Below are 21,118 nucleotides of genomic sequence, written 5' to 3' on the forward strand. Positions count from 1 at the left end.
TGTTGTACACCAGTTGTATCCAAACTACGGCTCGGGGGCTATGTGTGGTGCACCATCCATTTTTGGACAGCCCACAGCATATAATAAAAAGGATATTTGACACAGCCTACAAGGCTAGTTATAAATAAATAAACAAACAAATAAATAAATACGTTTGGAGAGGGTCAGAGTAGGAAGGGATAGCGTCAATAAAATTGGTGCCACTATTATGAATAAATTGGTTTACAGACACTCCCCTACTTACGAACATTCGAGTTACGAACAACGGTACATACGAACATGTCTGCGCGCATGCGCGCATGTAAAAAAATTTTGGAAAGAGATACTGTAAGTTAGATTTTTTATTGCGCACCTTTTTCCGAGTACTGTAGTGCTTCTTTCCGCCGCTAATACCGACGCTTGCCGCTGTGAGTGCTCACCCAGCATTGGAGGCTCAGCAACGTGTCGAGGAGGAGGAAGAAGAAACGCCTGTCGCTCATAGATAAAGCCATCGCACTCTTCGAGCAGCAAGACCCAAATATTGAACGTTGCACAAAGGTTGCAAATCAATTGAATGATGCCATACAGTGCTACCGCATCATTTATGATGAAAAATGAAGAAAACTGTGCAATCGTAGTTAGATCGCTTCTTTCGGCCAGTTTCTAATAAATCTTCCAAGGAAGATACTCATCAACCCTCATCTTCTTCTCCGCGACCCTCAACTTCTTCCTACATTGAAGTTACGGAGGAGGAAGTAACTTTTGAAGCCCATTCCAGCGACGACGAAGAACCTCTCATGATATAAAATCTTCCTCTTCCTCCTCCTCCTCCTCCATCAAATCCTTAAGCATCGAGTACATCTTCCAAAAGTAAGTTAAACTTCATTTTATTTATCTTATTACGTACATGTACATACTGTGTGTGTCTCTCGCTCTCTAACATACGTAGTACAGTACTGTACGTATTATCTTTAAACATAAATTATAATACAAAATATAGCACTGAAGCAACTTACGAACAAATTCACCTTACGAACGATCGCTCGGAACGTAATTCGTTCGTAAGTTGGGGAGCGTCTGTATACAGTATACTGTAGAGCTTCTCTAGATATGCAAGGATACAAGTAAATTACTTGTACAATTATTTAGGACTACGATAACTGTGGTGACTAAAGGTCATTCTACTTAGCAAAAATAGTTTCTTCCACTTTATGCTTTGTGTCAAGGTCCGGTCCTAAAGTAACTGTTTTAAAAATGATTATCTAACTACAATTTGCATTTGTTTTTTGTTTTTTTTTTCACCCTGGAGAGCTCAGTATTGTTCATTCGTTAATTTTACCGATTTGACATGTCATCATCATTTATTTATTTTTTTTGTATGTGGGTGAGTATGTGTATGTGCGTGCGTGCGTGCGAGTGTGTGTGTATTCATCAGTTCACCTAAAACCTATTAAAAAATCCCATACCGTTCACCTAAACCGAACACTTCCAGCCAGAGTCGTGAGGCCGTCAGGAGACCCGAGGAAGGTTTTGTTTCTGAATGTGGATTGTGGTGTTATGGTGCTGTATTTGGCCCTGTTTTATGTTCTGTATGTGTTACTTTTGTTTTGTCATATAGAGCTTTATTCTGTCATATAGAATTGTGCCTTTCCCTACCTGGATTTACTGAGTGACACTTTGGTCAGTACTTGGAGGTTTGTCTCTCAAAATGACGAGGTTTCTTTAAGCCCGTTTTTCCTCGCAAGCTGTTCGTGGTTGCTTCTATCAAGATTCTTTGTCAAAATTTTCTTCATCAAGTGTGTTCTTCGAGGCCATCCGAATACAGGTCTGCTCTCTGTTGTTACTTTGTATTTTTGGATAACTCTCCGTATCCGTGTCTTGTTTGCGTTTGGGTCCTAATTCCGCAGCTCACGTGACAATAGCATCCCAAAACATCTTAAGGACATATTGTTAAATGACTGACAGTTTGTTTCCTGCCAGAAATCCCACACAACTAAGAGTGGCATCATCACAAAGCGGAAGCTTTAAGAATCCCAAGCCTCCTCACTTCTTAGCCTTACAGCTGCATACAAGCCTTACATCACCAAGCACAACGCCAAATATCAGATGGAGTGAGGCAAAGCATGCGACCGCTGCCTCTGGAGCAGAGGGAACGACTTCTGAGGAGTGACTAAATCCCGCTTCTCCATCTGGTAGTTTAATGACTGACTGCATTGTGCCAGTTGAAACGTTTGGTTGATGAGGGATAATGCTAGAGGCTTGTTTTCCTGAAGAAAGCCTCCAGCACTTAACTCTAATTGATGCTTCATCCTACCAAGACATTCAGGACAATTCTGCTTCCAACTTTGTGGGAGCACTTTTGGGAAGTCTCTTTTCTGTTCAGGCCTGACTTCAACTTCAGAGCCTTGACCTAAACTCCCTCAAAATCCCCTTTATGATTAACTAGAATCAAAATTATGAACCGGCCTTTCAACTACATGCATATCTGTTCCGAGTTGGACTTTGCAAGCCTATGGAAGTTAGTAATTTACAGTATGCTGCCTTATCACATCTTTGCTGATTACATGGTACAAATAGTACTAAATATTCAGCTGTGAATGACTGAATGACTTGCTACAACAAGAGCTTTTATCAAGTTTTCTCTATTAAATAGGTGTCCTAAAAAACATGTTTCTCATAACTCAGTTCATTTAAAAACAGTGCCTTTGGGGGCCCTGCAAGAATAAAGTCAGTAGCTTATCTTGAGGTCTACATTCAGAATGGCCAGATAATAAGCTTATTTGCATGCCGCCAAAATGGAAGCCAGTGAATTGCTGCTGTGTCTTTGAAATTCAAAACCCATTAAAAAGAACTTTTAACATCAGGGCAGAGTGATTAGGAATCTTCTGGGAGGTCGTAATTGCATTTGCTTCTGTGCAATGCCAGCATAGGCTGCTTCACATAACACCCTCTGAGGGAAAGACGGCGAGAGTAGAGGGCAACAATTACGAAATACTAACATGAAACTGCATCAGGGTGTCTCTGTAAAAGTTTTCTCACAGGGATTGATTGAATTATATTTGAATTTATATTATGGTCACAAACAATTTGATTATTTGGACTGGAAAGAGGGACCCTGCTAAGTTAGCTTAGCAATAGCTAGCTAGTAAGACAGACACAGATGGATTTAAAACTTTACCAAAAGAGGATTAAAAAACAAACAAAACAAACAAAAAACTCTGGGTTTCTCCATTGACCTGTGTCCAGCAAGGGATCCTGAAGTTATTTTAAACTAAAAAAGTAAAATAAAAGAAGCTTTCCTTAGGTTGACGTGGCTATGTTAGCATGTCAGCCGCATGCAGTCTTGGTACATATGTTTTCAGAAAAGTGAATATGAGGCTTGGTAAAGCACTTTGGACAACATATGGTGTGGATAAAGCGCTATATAAGTATACTCTGTTTATCCACCATCCAAATTGTAAGGATTATGATTATTATATATTATGCTTTTCAGCAAAAAGTACAATTAGTAACCTATTGAAATTGATCCGGGATTTGGTGGTTAAATGATAAACAAACATGCGAACGTGGTTTTGAGTTTAGGCACTAGAAATAAATCAGTACATATCCACACAACGGCACAAGCGCACTGAAGCTTACGTCCCAATTTTAGATGACACAAATGTTCTGGCTAGAGGGTAAAAATCCTTAAAAAAAACACTACTTCATCGTAGTAAACAGGCTTTCATTTGTGTAAGACTTTTCTCCCTCCAAGGTACTCTTCAACACTGCCTTCATACAATTACTGACACTTGGGGATTCAGTATATTGCTTAAGGACACTTCGCCATGGTCACAAGGCCCCCGGATCGAACCAAAACCTTCGGGTTGGGATTTGACCACTCTACTATGCCGCCCTCTAATCATCAACCCTACATCAATAGTTGCCTTTATCACATATGCTTTTGTGCGGGCAGGCTTAATGACCACGGTGTCCTTCGACATGGGCTCATTAAATACTGCGACAAAGCTTCTTGTGCAGGTAGATGACCACTGCCAATCACCTCAAGGTCGCAAAGAGGTTGCAAGGAAATGCAGAGGAAGTGAAGCAAAATTGGGAGTAATGTGTGGTTAAATTGGGGTGAAACTCTTACACCAACAGTAAATATTCATTTGAAGTTTTTACAGAGGTGGTTCAACGATTTGGATTTGCCCCATCAAAGCAGCACAAGTGACATCTGAGGCATGAAAAACTCCAAGGCTGAGGGTGTCATTGTTGCTGATCCCGCAATGTGTCACGCTGCACTCTTACTAATCACGTCTCACTTTAATGTTTCCACACTGTCTCGCAGTGATCGATGACACTATGCCCTCCTTCGGAGGCATGAAGCAGAAAGCGTGAAGCGCACGCTTAATCCACTCTACTACCTCGCCCTAAATCATCACAGTGCCACACCGGATGACACGATAGTGTGCGGAATCTTAAGTAGGTTTGATTGAAAAGGGCCAAACAGGTCCAGTAAATAGATGAATCAGTCAGTTTGATTATTAATTGATATGAAATAGATGAAGATGGAATGAGGTGTACGTACAGTATGTAGCGTGTGACTATATTAAATAAAAAGACACAATTTGTTGTTGTTTTTTTCTCTCTCACAGTGTGGCATAAAATCAGACAAAACTTTTTCTGTTTTGGATCAATTCCAATTTCTGAAATTATTTCTTTTTGCTAAATGCTAGAATAACAAAAAAATATTTTTTCTTAAGGACAATTTTTCAATACTGCACTTTCTTTACTATCAATACTCTTTCTCTGTTTGTTTGTTTTTTTGCTATTGTTTTTTTGGGGTTCTCTCACTTTCATTTTTTCAAGCGCATATTAAAGGAGCATCAATCATTTTGGGGGTTTCGATTTTATTTCTTTTTCTCCCCCAATGCATTTGAATGGGCGTCAGGTATACACGTTTTTGCTTTTCACAGGCTGGCTCGGTCCCTGTCCCCCGCTGTATACGGGATATTCATCATTCCATTTGTATTAGGTAGTTTATGATAATTACTTACTATTTCATATACAATGTCACCTTTTGAAGCACCCTGTGGCAGATTTGAAATTAACCATGAAATAATTTATTAGGAACTCGTGTTTGGGATTCACGCATACACACAGACATGTATAACATTAAAATGTGCCTTTCACCTCTAAATTCAAGTCACTGTAGGAAAGTTGGGACACTTTACAGTTATTTTTTTTTTCCAGGAAAGCTCAGTATTGTTCATTCGATTTGACATCATCATTGCTCTCCTTTTTTTTTATATATATATAAAAAAAAAATAATAATAAAAATATATATATTTTTATATATATATATATATATATTTTTTTTTTTTTGTATGTGGGTGAGTATGTGTATGTGCGTGTGTGTGTGTGTGTGTGTGCGTGCGTGCGTGCGAGCGTGTGTGTATTCATCAGTTCACCTAAAGCCTATTAAAAAAAATCCCATACTAATAATATAATATAATAATAAATTGCCAAATGCAGAAACATCAATGTAAGTTATCACGATGTGGTGGCTCTCGCTAACAGACAGAATTAAGTAACCAGAATTAGGTTAAAAAATTCTATATACGTAGACCATGTTTCTATAAATTTTGATATTTGGTTTTTATTTGAGGCAGATATTTTTTCCATTAAAATGGGATTTATGAGGAGGTTAGACCATTGGTCGATATTCAGAGTTTGTTTATTTTTCCAGTTAACAAGAATTGTTTTTTTTACGATTGTAAGGGCTACAAGTGTAGATTGAAATTGTTTATGTGGTTACACCACCTTACAGTTCTAAACAAATGAGACTTAAACAATTGACTTATCTAATTTTTCTTCAGAACTATGAACAATATAGTGTACTGTATGCCAGGATACATAATACTTTAATTAATAAATTATTTGGGCTTTAATAATATATTTATATATATATATATAAATTTAATTAATTAAATAATTAATTAATTATTTGGGCTTTAATCCCCCACCCCAAAAAAAATTATTTTAGTGTGATTCTACTAACAGAAAAGGACATTCAATGAAAACATGGCAGATGTAAAAACAAAAAAATCTGTATAGTTGTGCTCTTTTTCTACTAATCCTGTTCTTAGAGCAGTGTATTGTGTCCTGTCATCCAAGGACATACGCATAAAATTGTACACAAAAGCACAATGGTCTATGAGCACACATGCAACAGTATCTAACCAACAATAGCAGCTCCAAAAACTTCCCCAGAGTGACTAAGTGTCACAGAAGACAGTAAAGCCTGCGTATATCGGAGGGACAGGTCTAATTTAAGCTTGGGGCTAAATCTGCTGTGAACCACTGAGTTGTTTCGTGACGCCTCTGCTGGCTCCACATCAAAGCTGGATAGCATCACTTTTAGCTGTGATACATTCATTCACAGTCTATGTTTAGCTTTTACCTCCTCTTGCTGCTCCAATTAAAAATAAAGACGACCAAAGTTTCCCCCCTCGCACACGATGCATATTCATGCAACGTGCACACAAGAACAATACAAACAAGACAAGGCTAATTGGATTTTGGACAACTTAATTAAATATTCTCAGAAATGAGGCAGGTATTGATTTTGCTTGCACGCTCCATTCGTCGTTATATTCCCTCAACGCTGCACGGTGGGGTATATTTACTGTGAGGTCTGCCCTCTTGTTCTTAGTTATGCCCTGGGGTCCACATGAGCTCGATTGGAGGCCAAAAACAGATGTTTCTTCATGCATGTGTGTGTTTTTGTCTTTGTGGTTGCTGAACGAGCTTAACGCTGTTCTGTGCAGGGTGCCTGTGTGTGTGTGTTGTGTGTGCACAGCTGTCTACCTGACCCAAATTTATCCCTTAGAGCTGAACAGCTTCTTTGTGCACAAACCCCCACTCACTTGTATTACTTGGGGTTACAAGTTGAGCAAGATGTAGCAACACCAAATTACAATTTATTTTTAAAAATTAAACATTAAAAAAGCATGATCGTTTTTTCCCTGGATTATTATTTTTTCCCTCAACTAAGTGAAATAGCTAAATAAAATGGCCTACAGTCTCACTCTGATCTGCTGAAAAAAAAAAAGAAGCAAAGGCCAATGGGTCATCTTGGGTCACTTGAGGTGAACAACTGGTGCGGAGCTGCTTAGAATGAGAAAAAGAGAGGAATAAAAGGATGAAGGAGACTTAGGGAAGGGTGGAAAGGGAAAAGGATGAGAGGAGATGAAGCAAGCCGGTTAGGATTGTCAGGGAGAGAGGTGTTTAAAGAGGTTAGGCGGTAACAAAATGAGCCGTCAGAGAGGAAGATTAAAAGAAGATGAGTTCAGGTGGAAAGAAAGAGATGGATGGAGAAACGGGAAGTGAGGATTGGCTTCGAATAACACACTCTTTACGATCCCACAATCTTGTGAATGCACGTGGTCCTATAGAGTAAGTGAACCGGGAGAAGAAAACATCAGAGGTGGTCAGCCACAGCTGGAAAAGCAACAATAGCCTTCTTATAAATGGAGAGGAAACAGCATGGTGAGTAGGGGGGCTACATGGGGGTAACGCAGCCCGACTGGCCTATATAAAATCCTCCCTAATTAACTTTGAACCACCTTCAGTGGTGAAATTCTGACCCGATCCTCATGATCCTCCTGCTGCTCACATTGTGGTTGAAAAGACAAACAAAACAGCTCAGTTGACTAGTGGTAGAGAGTCCACCCTGAGAATGGGAGGTCGTGGGTTCAATCCCCGGCTGGATCATACCAAAGACTATAAAAACGGGACCCATTTGCCTCCCTGCTTGACACTCAGCCTTACAGGTTGGAATTGGGGGGTTAGCTCACCAAATAATCCTCGGGCACAAGCCTCTGCTGCTGCTCGGTAAAATAACTGCAATGTGAACGTAGCCTAAGTCAGTTGTCCTGTCTTGCCCGTGTGTTTTGTTTGTTACTTCGCATCTACTTTTTGGTCTTTTGTTAATTGAGAAGTTTTTCCACGTTCCCCGTTTGCCTTTTGGTTGGTCTTTTGGAAATAAATCCCTTTTTGTTGAACCCCTGCAAGACTCCCTCCCTGAATCCTGCATTTAGGTCCTCAACCCCCAAATGTAACAGGTGTGAGGTTAAAATCTGTTGGACACAAAGTCTCGGGCTTTTTTAATCAATTACGGTGAATAATCATCAAGGTGAAAGAGTCTTTAGTAGACCATAAATCTCAGTTGTTTGGCATGTGTGAACGGTAGTGAGTAGTAGGCTATGTTGATGAATGAGAGAAAATGTAAAGTCTTGAATATTGTCTTTGCTTTTCAGTTCCTTGTAAAAGCTGTCTCATTACCACTGATTTCATTTGTTAAAAAACTGGAGGTCCATTATGGAACAAGCAAGTGATTCCACATGACCAATACTATTTTTACAGCAGACTTTACAAGTGCCCGAGCTTGTCAATGTCTGCACTTTTTCTATTAGCCCGCACCCCCTGGGTGGTTCATACAATTGTGTTATTCTTCTGAGGCCGTCCAAGTGTGCGTCTGCATGGTGCGACTATGTCTGGTGGCGATAAAAACAGCAGAAAGCACATAAATAATGACTTAACGATCCCCCTCCACCCCCGCCTTTAATGATGACGATGGCGTTTTCCATGCCGGGACCGAGCCACATGTGGCTCGCAGGTGGACTCAGCAGTAGCACCATCACACTCTCCCACTACCTTGCCACAAGAAGGCCCACTTTGACTGTGGTGCACTTATGCTAACCCCTAAGCCTCATTTACTACATATATAGATGTTAGTCATGTGCCTAAATTCATCTTTGTTGCACATGTGCTTTCTTGGCTTGGAGAGTCAGAGCATTAATCATCCCGTCAAGTTTCTTTTTATCTAATGGGTGTGAACGAATGATAAATGTGTGCTTGTGGATGTCTTACAGGTGCAATATGTCCTTTTAAGTGTCACAATGTGGAGCACCAAACAGAAGAAATACGGTAAGTTTGTCCTTCAGGTATAGTCTGCATTTGGTGGCAGACGTCACGTTTTAACCGCATAGGAATTAGATTTGAGCCTTGCATTCCAAGTCCTGGCGCATTTCACATAGTTTTGTCCCACATTTTCACAGGTCCTGTCCCGATTCTATCAATATGAGCTACAATATCAAATAGAAAATGCTTGGAAAATAACTCTGATTGTGTCAGTCGACACTATTAACCCAGAGTGAGGCACTGCCATTACACTAAGACTAGCATCACTCCTGATCTATGCTACACGAGGCCTGAGGGTACACATGAGGATGATGTTGATGAGAACGAGACTGAAGATGGGTTACATGCAGTGTGCCTCATGTTTTTCCAAATGGCACTGCTGTGTTTTTGAATGGTTCATAGGAAGAAGGAAAATGGGGTTTTTTTACGCTAAACCATAAAATTGCATACTTGACCTTGCACTCTGACCCATTTCTATCAAAGGAAGGGCAAGGAAAAGCATTTACAGCCCTCTTGAGATTAAGCCTTGTATGAATTTTTCAGTATTGAGTGATGAAAAGCGTGGGAGACAAATCATGGCCCTCTTTAGGTTTTCAAAACACTTTAAATATGTTGTACATCTATGAAGTGCAAAACACAAGTAGGGGAGATAGTCATTGCTGTTTGTAACTGAAATGGCTTTTTTTTTCTTGCCGTTTTGTAGTGATGGACAAACGAAGCTTCATGAAGCACTTGTGATATTTGTGACTCCTCTAGAAGGCACTCTTGATTTAAAGATGCAGTAGAAATTAATCAACTTCCACTGCACTAGCCATTATCTTTTAGGTCAAGGGCATCTAGAAAAGTAAATAAATATTGCATGTGCTTCATGAAGCTTCATTTTCCCATCAATATTGTTTTGACAAACTACAACAACATTTTGGGGCCTATCAGTCATCTGTGAAAAGAAAAAGTGTTCAGTGTAGGAATGAGCAAATATAAAATTCTACAAGGTTTTCAGGCTTTCAGAAGAGACTGTTTGAGATGACATGTAACATGTTTGTGTACTTCTGCGTGAACGGGGATTTGTTTTGAACTTGTCACCAGTATGACGGAAACGTAAAAATAAATTGCAAGGACAAAAACTTTTAATTGTTTGGGACACCCGTTGGTTGGTTTATGTGTTAGTTAACTGATGGAACTTGTGAAACAATGGATTAAAATTGTGGATTTTATGCTGTCTGATTTTAATGGGACTATCAACCACCAGAAGGCACAATATAACATTCTTATGTGGCACTACAGAAAGGTAGTACATTACATTTGTCTACAGTAAAGTAATTTCATTATCTTTTTTTTTTATTTATTTACGAGATTGAAGTCCTTCTTCCTTGGTTGGTAGTACAGTGAGTTATTAACCGGATTATGTCAAAAGAGAAAACACTCTCTAACTATCTGTATCCCAATAAGGATACACTATTTAGTTTCAAATTTTGCCATTTTACTTATATGGTGGCACCAAAAAACATATACCGGTAGATAGACAAACGAATAGTGTTGCCATTCCAGTTCATTAGACAGCTCCAACACAAAGAAGACAAACAACAAACAGTATCCGCTTGCCCTAGTGTTAGAACATTCCCTTGCTATAAGCCTTTCTAAAGACAAGAAAAAAGGAAATAAACTCCAAAAGGGATAACTTTTCCATCCCAAAAGCCTTTGGGGGAAGTAGCACAAAATAGATAGCAATGCTACAAGGTCTCGCTTCATGATACCAGTGGTCTGATATTAATGACAACAAGACCATTGCAGCAAAGTGCAAAGGCAAGTAAGAAGGAAATAGATCTTCCGCATTGGAGTTTCTCCCTCACTCTGTGTGTCAGCCAGAGTCAGAAACAACTTTGAAAGACTCCTGCAACTAAATACATTTAGTCTATATATTAATTAAACTTGAACGCAGCTTTACTTATTGGCAAAAGCCCTGCTAATGAAAATGAGCAAAGGAGTACTATTTGGTCTGAGTCCTGGTCCAGGGAAGGGTCAGATGTGGTCAAGCTAGGGTCAAAATAGCCTGAGAAATTGAAACTTGAGCTTTTGTTTGCAGCCTACAGAGACTTAATATTATGCATTTGAAAACAGGATGAACAATTAATCATTTGTTTGTATGGGCAGTGTGTGATTTCCCGAAGCATGATGGATTGATATAATGTAATACAAGATCATATTGCTAAGAATTTACAGTATAAATATCAAACTACGAATCCACAATGCTTCAATAGTTCTCTGGTTCTTAATGTGTGTTTCAATGAATGTTGATTTACTTCCTCCGCTCATATGCCTTTTGTGTGTATCTGACTGCCTTTTATGTGAGTCTCTATGGAATCATTATGTAACGCTACAGGCTTCAATGCTCCATTCTTGTTTTGGGGCATCGCAAAACAACATAAAAGTCAACCATCACTAGAGCGTTAACTATTTTTCTTCGTGTCAGGGCAACTTATGAGGGAGCCATCTGACTCCAGAGAAGCTTTAAACCCTCCACATCCGTCCCAGCGGGGCGGCGGAGGCAGCGAGTCAGCACAACTCGGCGAGGGGATAGAAAGATTTCATGAGCAGTAGAATTAGAGGGCTGGGATAACCAAGCCTCAGTATCAATCGGGGATAGAATCCGCCATCTACTGTATTTTACAGGGTTTATCGGTTCAGGTAATAAATGGATGGATGGATGGATGATCGTTGCAGTTCAGTACCAGAATGGACTTTCAAAAATGTTCATAGGAATAACTACATTGAACACTGAGTCACAGGCACACTAACTGAAGCCTGCTAAAGTCAATATAGTGAACTGTCAATCATAAAGACATCAACATTACAAAATACACGTTTATAACAATGAAACTCTTACATAAAGTGTAATAAAAGTCAATTAAAAAAAATGTTTTTTGACATGTTATGATTGTGCATCTGTTGTTTTTAGATCATCAACCAACATGCCTTATGTTATGCTACCAACGTGAGGCTCACTTACTGTCCGTGGTTTTAGCCAGCTAAGCTAATGAGGCTAGTTTTATGATTTTGGTTTTAATGTTTGTATAGGCTTGTATAGGTGACCAGACATCCCGTTTAACCCGGAACAGTCACGTCTGAGTCTTGTGTCCTAAGTCCTGGCGGATTTCACCAGCCTTGTTGTTTTGTCTCACTAGTTACGCAGGTCTCGTCCCGGCATCCCAATTTTGTATTTTTTTTTTGTCCAATTTTGCAAGCCAAACAATGTGTATGTCAATCACACAGTTATCATAGCGATTTATATGACGCTAACAGGCATGTTTTCATCATACGGAAACAATACTTCCTGCTTCCATGTCTAAGCATCATCAAAAATGTACAGTAGTCCTGCTAGCTTAATTCTGCGGTCGCCGGTAAAACCCAATGCAAATTGAGCTTTTCTGGCGGCATATTTTTAATGTTACAATGCGGTACGGCGGGAGGGAAATTGCACAGCCAGCTTCCAATAGCCAAAAATTGCAAAAAAGGTTGATTAATGGTGAGCGCGTTGAGTTGTTTAGCACTGTTGAACTGTCAACCAAGATAGCATTAAGAATCAGCTAAAGCAATAATACAGCCACTTGTCACCAGATTAACTAGTGATTAAATTTATCATAAATAGTTCCTGGTGAAAATTTATTGTATATTTGATTTTCTACAAAATTGTAGTGTCCCGAATTTTAATTTTGAAAATCTGGTCACCCTAGTATAGGCCTATTGCGTTTTCACTTTTCACGAGATTTGAACACCAAACCTCAGCACTGTCCACCAGATGAGCTCATGACTAGCAGCTTTTACTAACTGTCACATTTCTCGCACAATTGCATACTTTCACGAGAATGGTCTGTTCTTATAAATGTGCGAGTGAAATGTTGCCCATATGCAATAACAGCTGGTTTGTTATTCGCAGCCAACTTGTGTCAGACCACACTCCGCTTTTGTGGTTTCACAGCAAGAACTGTGGCGCTATTGTGTCTAAAATCAGGTCGCCTCTGAGGTTGCCGGCTAAAAGTGGATTCAGAGTGTGGAGCACAATACACTAAGGGCCTAATTTACTAAATGTTTGTATGTTCACTTGTGAAAAGTGGATTCACGCAAACAGATGTGTAACCTGACAGAGTAACAGGGGACACCCAGAAGTGCATCTGCTGAATGCCGCACATTTCAATTAGTGTGTTCTTGGAGGAGTTTATGTTTACGTCATTAATGAAACCTGAGACAGCTGATTTTATGTCTTCAAGTAGCTGGAGATAGATGGATAGATAACTCTACATTTCTGTGTGTCTGGGTCATTTCAGGGCATGATAATTGGATAAACAGACACATCCAACTCCTCTATATTTAGGGTAAATTAAATCAAACAAAACTGAGTCAAAAAACAAAATTATGGGCGTGATCCATTTCTTTTGTGCAATTGAGTTTTGTTTAATTGTCACTTCCAATTCCATCACTTCCACGGTGAATGCCATCAAAACGCAAGCACATTCTGTTAGGTCATCCACATTTCAGTTTGGTCCTTAAATGGAAGTCAACCTTAAACATTTCTTGACAATAATATGCTATAGGTGACCTCACTAGTCTAAACATGACATTCTGATTAATATTGCATTTGTGGAATATGAGTTATGAAGCAAAATCCAGCCTTTTCAAAAAAAAAATAAAAAATCAATCTCAGGGGCGACTATTTTGCCAGTTGCTGTCGACTGAAGATGACATCAATGTTGCTCAGGGCTCAGGTAGCGACCAATCACAGCTCACCTGTTTTCTGCAGCTGCCCTGTGATTGGTTGTTACCTGAGACTTGAGCAAGATTGATGTCATCTTCTGTCGACAGCAAGTGGCAAAATGGCCGCCACCTGAAATGGATAAAAACAACTGGATTTTGCTGCTTAACTCATATTCCACTAACGCTATATTTATAATATATATTAACCAGACTGCCATAATTAGACAAGTGAGGCTGCATAGAACATATAATTGTCAAGAAGTTTTTTGGGGTTGACTTCCCCTTTAAAGTGCGCAAATACACAATTTAGCACCCCACCATTTGGGATCTTGGCAAAAGATTGCAATCTTAGTAAATTACACATAACATGGCCACCAACAGTGCGCATAACCTTTGAGTGTGAACTCGCAATTTAGCAGCTGCTAACTGGGAGCTTGGTTAATCACATCACTTAGCATGCAATGCCGAAACCCTATCACACTATTTTACACTTTGCCTCTGCAACAAGGACCCAAATAGGGAGTCTGACTTGCACAATGAAGCCCATGAGAGGGGAAAAAAACGGCAAGTGCTTTAAAAGCTTTTATCGCATTCTTGACTTGAGTAGAAAAATATCCCTTTTATAGCAAAGAAGTCAACAAAACACCTTGAAAAGGGAACTCAGACAATTACTTCCCAAATTGATCGCTTGCAATCATCACTAATTGAAGGCCACATAGGATAAGCAGTTTTGTACTTTGGTGACGTTATTGTGTGATCCGAGCTGGACTTTCTTCTTCTTGTCTGTTTTCTTTTCGCTCTCTCCTCCTTCATTTATCACAGAGCGCTAGGTGCCATCCTGTCTATTTTTTTGTCCCTGCACTACATCAGATTGGCTCGACTGCTGCCCCTTGAGAGAAAATCCTGCTCAAATGTTGAACAATATTCCCCCCAGCCTGGTCGGGACAACCTGTCAACTTGACAACTCCAGATATTATCCTCTCTATTGAGATGATTCCTCATCCCTTTTCTGCATCTTTTGCATTCAAGAAGCAGGCGGTTCGAACCCTTTTGTCTGTTTATCTGCTCAGTCACTTCAATCACCGCTGTCCAATCTTCCTTTTCTCCAACTCTCCTTTAATCTCCTTCTGTATCTGCCTTCCATTTTTCCTGCACCACAACCAGTGAGCCGCTTTATCTTTCAGATGTTATCGCAAACTTCGGTATCGGGGTGGGATAAAACGAATGTAGCACGCTCTGCAATTTCCTTTCCCCATTCATCTGCTGAGTGATGTTTCCTCGTGCATCTTTGATTTCTCTTCTAAGGATATTGCTGCAAATTACCCTTTTCAAAAATGATTTCAAAACAAGTCAGATGTTTTCATTTGCAAAAGATTACAGGATTTTTTTTATTTTTTATTTTTATTTACATGGGCTCACTGATCAAATCCAAGCAGCTTTCTGCTGTATTGTGGCGCGACAAAGTTCTAAACACATCACATCAAAGCGGATGCCTTATCATGTAATGATATGCTCTATATAGATGAGACGCTATGTCTCAGGGACCCCTCTGAATCAAGGGAGACAGAAAAATCTCAATCCCACGAAAGACACCCTTCTTCTAATGTGAAAGGGGGGAAAAAATACTAGAAACGCAAGAACGCAAAAGCAATCACTTGCTGCTAATTGAAATGACTATACATAGCACCACATGTTACAGTCTCTCAGGAGGCAGTCCCGTTTTTTACCTCAGTGAATCATGGAACGGGGGTAAATCTGTTGCGTGTCGAGGGAAATGAACTAGTCAAGTGCAGCTATCAGATGATGCAGTTGCTTAGGTATTAAAGTCATTCCTTTCAGGATAATTAGGACAACGAGAATGTAGGAGAATTAGATTTTAAAATTCAAACTGGCATATTGTCACTGTCCTGTGAAAAACACTTATGTCCATTTTTGTCATTTTTACGTTTATGGGATGAAACTAAATGCAGACATCCCAAGAACAAACAAAAAAATGGACGATATATACAGCACTCAGCATAAATGAGTACACCAAAACAGGTTTGTAGGAACGCCTTTTCTTTCCTTTCAGAAACAAGATATTTTTATGGGATACTATACTACAAAATACTTCCACAAATGTGGGCCATTGATTGCAAACAATATTTGTTAATTAGTACACACACACACACACAAAAAAAAAAGTAGTTTTCTTGACAAAATCATTAAAGAACATTTTGCACATACAAGTAGACCATGAGAAAAAGACAGGCCTAGCACTCATGTTGCATAAAAGTCATGAAGGTCATAGAAAATACTAGATGTAGCCGTTTTTGTTGTGGGATGCATTCATTTTTTGCATTAGTTAATTTGATTAAACTGAAAATTTTGTAATCATCAACCTTATTTTCATGTTGTGAGTTAAGCACATATTCTACACAAAACATTTTGTCAAAATTTGGGAAATTGTTCTTATGTTCATTGAGATATTGAATAAAATATTTAAAAAAAAAATGAAGGGTGTGTACTAATATATGCTGAGCACTATATGTTAAAGTTTTTCTTTTTATCTTAAAATGTCTTACCCTTAGCCATAATCCCGTTTCGCATTGTAGCCAAAAATACAATCCTGGTGGATTAATGCAATTCGCAAATCCTTGTGGAAATCAAAACCAAGATGCCATGACTACCCAAGAAGAAGAAACAACTTTTGTCAGGAGTACGGGTTTGATTCACAGCAACCGTTTACTTTCCTAGTACCGCCCGTACGGGGCTCTATTTCTTTCGGGCACTCTGAATAACGAATTTGAGCTCCAGTGTTCATGGTCTCGGTTTCTGTCACACAAATTTCCACACCAAAAAAAAAAAAACAAATCGACACATTTTGACTGGTCTGACTTAGAAGGAAGAAAAATAGCAGGTCAACCTGCAAAATAGTGAGATAAGCAATAGATGAAGTTATGGTCACAGATGAAAACCCGTGATAGAGAGATAAAGAAAATCGAAAGGTGAAGAAGTGAGGGAGCACTGTAGGTCAAAGGTCATTATTTTAGCTGCTTGGAAATGGACCGATGGCCACCACGCACAATACTTCATAGAAAAATATACTGTATTTGATGTAATACAATGCCGCTTGGCTTGATCCTCCTTTAAAAAAAAAAAGAAAAAAAAGAAGAAGCTTTGGGGATTATTTAATGATGACCCAAATAGAGCCGTCCGCCTCTTTACAGGCATCTTGGTTAAAAGACAGATTCCTCTGCTATTTGAGGGGAGTTTGAGGTTGAGCTGTGAAGAGTGGAACACAACTTCCGCACTGTAACAGTGCTGGCAGATCAACGCTGCTTAAGTGGCGCTAATTCCCCCTGACATGTGGACATGTTTGCTACAAACCACAGACATTTATTCCTGGATAGACGCTGTGGTGACAGCTGAGTTAATAGCGCAGCCAGCATCACATTGGATAGAAGGCAATTCTATGAACTCACAGCTTGTATGCACAAATAATGTAGCTTGTAAATTTAAATGAAGAGGAGTTTCGAAATCTGTCAAAACTGTCTGACCTGGACACTGGCCGCAAGTGAACTAGATGGCCGGATGGTCTCTGTGGCAACATTGTAGCATCCCATTCGGAACAGCAGCTATTTGCTTTCACCTTGACAACTTCAGCAAATATGTTGCTATTCTCTTCAAACACCATGAAGTGATAGTGGCATAAATATTTGGAATAGGTGTTTCAACTGGAATGAACTCATTAGTGGTAGCAGGAAAAAGGGGAGGGATGAGATAATAGCAAAGTGTTTACGGTGTATAAATAGACAATGGCAGCTTAGGGGAGCGAGCACAGAAGGGAGGAAGTAGCAAGCCAACTTTTGTCTGGATTTACTTACAGGCTACGACAAGAGATTATTTCGATTTGAAGTTGTAGAAATTTGGTCAAACAGTTAAGAAAGAATAAGACAACAATCTAATAATAAAAATAATTTTTAAAAAATCAAGAAAAATTTGGGGTTTGGCATGCGAAAAGATCATTTTGAGTAATAAAATAAATTCATATCAATCACAAATACACAACTTTTGTAGACAGAGTATATAATGAATGAATATAGCAGAGCATTACGTACTCAACTCTTGAGTAGTCACTGATACCGATACCACTAGTACATTTGATGGATACAATTTCCCAAAATAACAATGACAGATGATTTTTAACCCCTTCAGACCCATAGATGGTTGCAGTGGACATGACATCTAAACCAATAAAATGCATAATTAGGATGATGTCAACACTTCTGGTTCATGATTGGATCTCAAATAACCAATCACAATCGCAAGTTGATTTGCATGATGTTCATATTAAAAATGTTGCATATAAGCTTGGTAAGATTACAACACGTTAAAGCCATATTATCCTGGTGTCCACTATAACAACTAAAAACATGAGATAAGCCCCCCCCCCAAAAAAAAATTTTTTTTTAATAAAACATCCATGTTGTTCTTATGTGGGAAAAAGGTCTACATTAAAAAAAGAAATTTTGCCCAGCAGAAAAAATACGGATCTGAAGGAGCTCTAGGAAAGACTTAGATATCCCAATATAGCATTTTCCCTTAAAGTTGTATCAAATTAATAACAATTTTCTATTTTTCACATTTAGAATTTAGAATTCCTGATCGTAAAACGGCCACAAAAGGTGGCACGTACCGATACGTTGAAATAAGGTCAAGTATTGTGTATTTGGTATCAATACTCGCTCATACTTAACAATTAATTATTTTATCCTCCAACACAATTCCAGCAGTAATTAGGTAACAGTATAGCTCTGCAAACGTGTTCGTGTTCCTTCTGCATGAAGTGTTTCATTTAATTTAATGTTACAGAGTTAATAATGTTTTTTGTGACAGTTTGCGCCTGGAACTCATTCATTCACTTTTCATTGTAAAGAAAAACTGGTTTAAAATAAGAACTTTAAGTAAACCAGCATTGTGAATGCATTGTTTTTCAAACTTAAAAGTCCCAGTATAAAATGCATGCTGGGTCATTAGACACTTTGGAACATTACACACATAAACCAACTGCTGAATGTCTTTTGTAGTTTTATATAAAAAGAAAAAGAAAAAAAAGTCAGCTTTGACTTCAGTTAAAGCACATCCAATGTTAATGGACCATAACAAACAAAAAATGAAAACAAGCTTCCAGCACAGTAATAAAGCTACAACCATGTGAGTGTGTTTGTGCGTGTGTGTGCGTGTGTGTGTAGGTTAAAGTAGCCCAAAGCCCCATGGTGCATATGTCAGATAAATAAAGCCAGCAAAAGACCTTAAAAGAGCACTGACGGGGCCAGAGGGTAATGACTGTTTAGTTTACATGTGCATGATAATGCCTCTCCACTTTCACTCCCAGTGGGACTGGAACCCCCCCGAGGGAAGCCGTATCACAAAGGTCAGCGACAATAGGCTCCTCATTCATGTCGTTGTCATAGCGACCGCACAATTCGCTCGGGCCACAAGGTTCATTGTCATCAAGGAAATTCTCCCGGCGAAACTAATTGCTGTGTTTGTGTGTGCTGATTAGGCACAATGCAAAGGAATGTGAGGCTGTAATGATCATTACAACCACGATCATATTTGGACATATTTCATTCGGTGCTTTCACACTGTTAAATTTTTCCCGCTCTTTCCCTAAAGAACTTTAGCATCTAATAAAGACCAGGATAGTGGAAGGTAATTCCACCTTCTGGATGTCGGTCTCGTGCATCCTCAGAGGTTGCAATATTAGCGCAGGCTGACTGTTGCTAGCACGGCAAGGACAATGGAAAAAATGTATGTCGTCTTACAAAAATAGATCTGCAGAAGTTTCTTTGAATAGATCCCACTAAAACAGTCGTCATTCAATCAGGTGTTAAAATCACAACGTTGTTAAAAGTTAAGATGATTAAAAAAAAAAAAGTTAACTGCTACAATAGATAACATAGTTTTATGCAATTAAATCATTGAAATGCCATCCAATCCACATGCTTTGTGTATTTAATTAGCCAACAACTTCATGCTTCATGCAGACAAGAGTAAAACAAAAGCAAATTATAATGAGCTGTTAAAACCCCAATACACATGTTCATTTATCCATGACGTCATTCCATTAATACTTCAGTCTCTCTCCCATGTAAATTTATTTTACTGTAACCCTATTCTAATGTCATGAGTCGTGCTATATTAAAATGAGGAGCAGAAGCCAAACACTATTTGTTGAATGGGTCAAACATGTTGGCGGTGCCGACACTCTGCCAGCGCCACCAAGCGGCCACAGATGGTGAAGCATCTTTTAAAAACTTCTAAAAAACTGACTTGAGGCAAAGAGTGCCTCTTTAATCATCAGGGTAATTTTTTAGACTCGCATGGATAATACAAATTCCACCACATGCACTTTTAAAACAATAAAATTACATGGATTTTGCTGGGGCAGTTTCGCACGGTACGAAACAATCCAAAGGATGATAATAATAATAATAAAAAGAAATAGAAAATTGCTTTTCTTACCTGGTGAGGTGGTCAACTCGCATTTAGTTGCGATCCACGCCGCGTGTCTTGTCCGTGCAATAGAGCAGTGAAGCAGAATAAAGATGAATATGCATATATCCTCATGCAGTGTGCGCTGCGTCTGCACGGGACAGGAGCTCAAGAGTGTCTCTCGGCAGCAGAACCTCGTCCCGGACCTCTTGCTTCTATTTCTGACCCACGCAGGAGAGAGCGCCGCGCAGCATGGCTTGAAATCGGACACTGCGCCACAGACAATGTGCCTCCCCCCGGGGAGAGAAAAAAAAGGGGAGGAGTGAGGGTGTGTAAGACCCAAAAAGCGAGAGAGGAGGGCAAGACAACTTTAGTCCAGCTAGAGCTCGTGCGAGGAGGTTAGCAATGTTTCAGGCGCGCGCAATATCAGTCCTGCCTGTGCGCGCGGATCTGTGGGTGGAAGATGAGATGCTCCTCCTCAGCAGCTGCAGGAGTTGGAGACGTGGCAGCGGCGCACAGATGTCCTGCAGGTGGACAAGCAATAGCTCGACCAGCTAGGACCACTGGAGCAACTAGTGGTCAGATGGGTGGAATTTGGAAATATGATTCATGATATCACATCATTTGTTATGTGGCTCACGCTGAAAATAATACAACAGTTTTTTCACTTCTAACTTCAACCCCTCCAAAAAATCTTATTTTTTTTGCACAAAACAGTATTTTTTACACACATATACATATATATATGAATCGAATATTAGATATATATATATAACGTAATATTAATGTAAATGATAACTAATAATCTAAATGTTAAATCTAAACTGAATTATTTTATATAAATTTTAAATAGTATTCCAAACTAGAAAAATAAATAAGTCTAAATGTTTGGGGTCAGACAAAATAATTAACAAATGTGCAAATTTGAACACTAACATGTGAA

The 21,118-nt window shown here is 39.1% G+C and overlaps 1 protein-coding gene across 3 annotated transcripts in view; it reads right to left on the reverse strand.

The window, feature by feature from the left end:
* The window catches only part of sema5a (sema domain, seven thrombospondin repeats (type 1 and type 1-like), transmembrane domain (TM) and short cytoplasmic domain, (semaphorin) 5A), a 152,830-nt gene extending 132,198 nt beyond the window's left edge, over positions 1 to 20,632 (reverse strand). For 2 of the 3 annotated variants that reach the window (XR_013289762.1, XR_013289763.1), the window contains exon 1: positions 20,206 to 20,632. The gene's annotated coding sequence lies outside the window, so the exon portion shown is untranslated. The remainder of the gene's footprint in view (positions 1 to 20,205) is intronic. The other variant, XM_077554846.1, reaches the window with a different exon arrangement.
* Positions 20,633 to 21,118: the final 486 nt, after the last annotated feature.

Source organism: Vanacampus margaritifer, chromosome 20 (assembly GCF_051991255.1).
Source record: "Vanacampus margaritifer isolate UIUO_Vmar chromosome 20, RoL_Vmar_1.0, whole genome shotgun sequence".
Classification (NCBI taxonomy): domain Eukaryota; kingdom Metazoa; phylum Chordata; class Actinopteri; order Syngnathiformes; family Syngnathidae; genus Vanacampus; species Vanacampus margaritifer.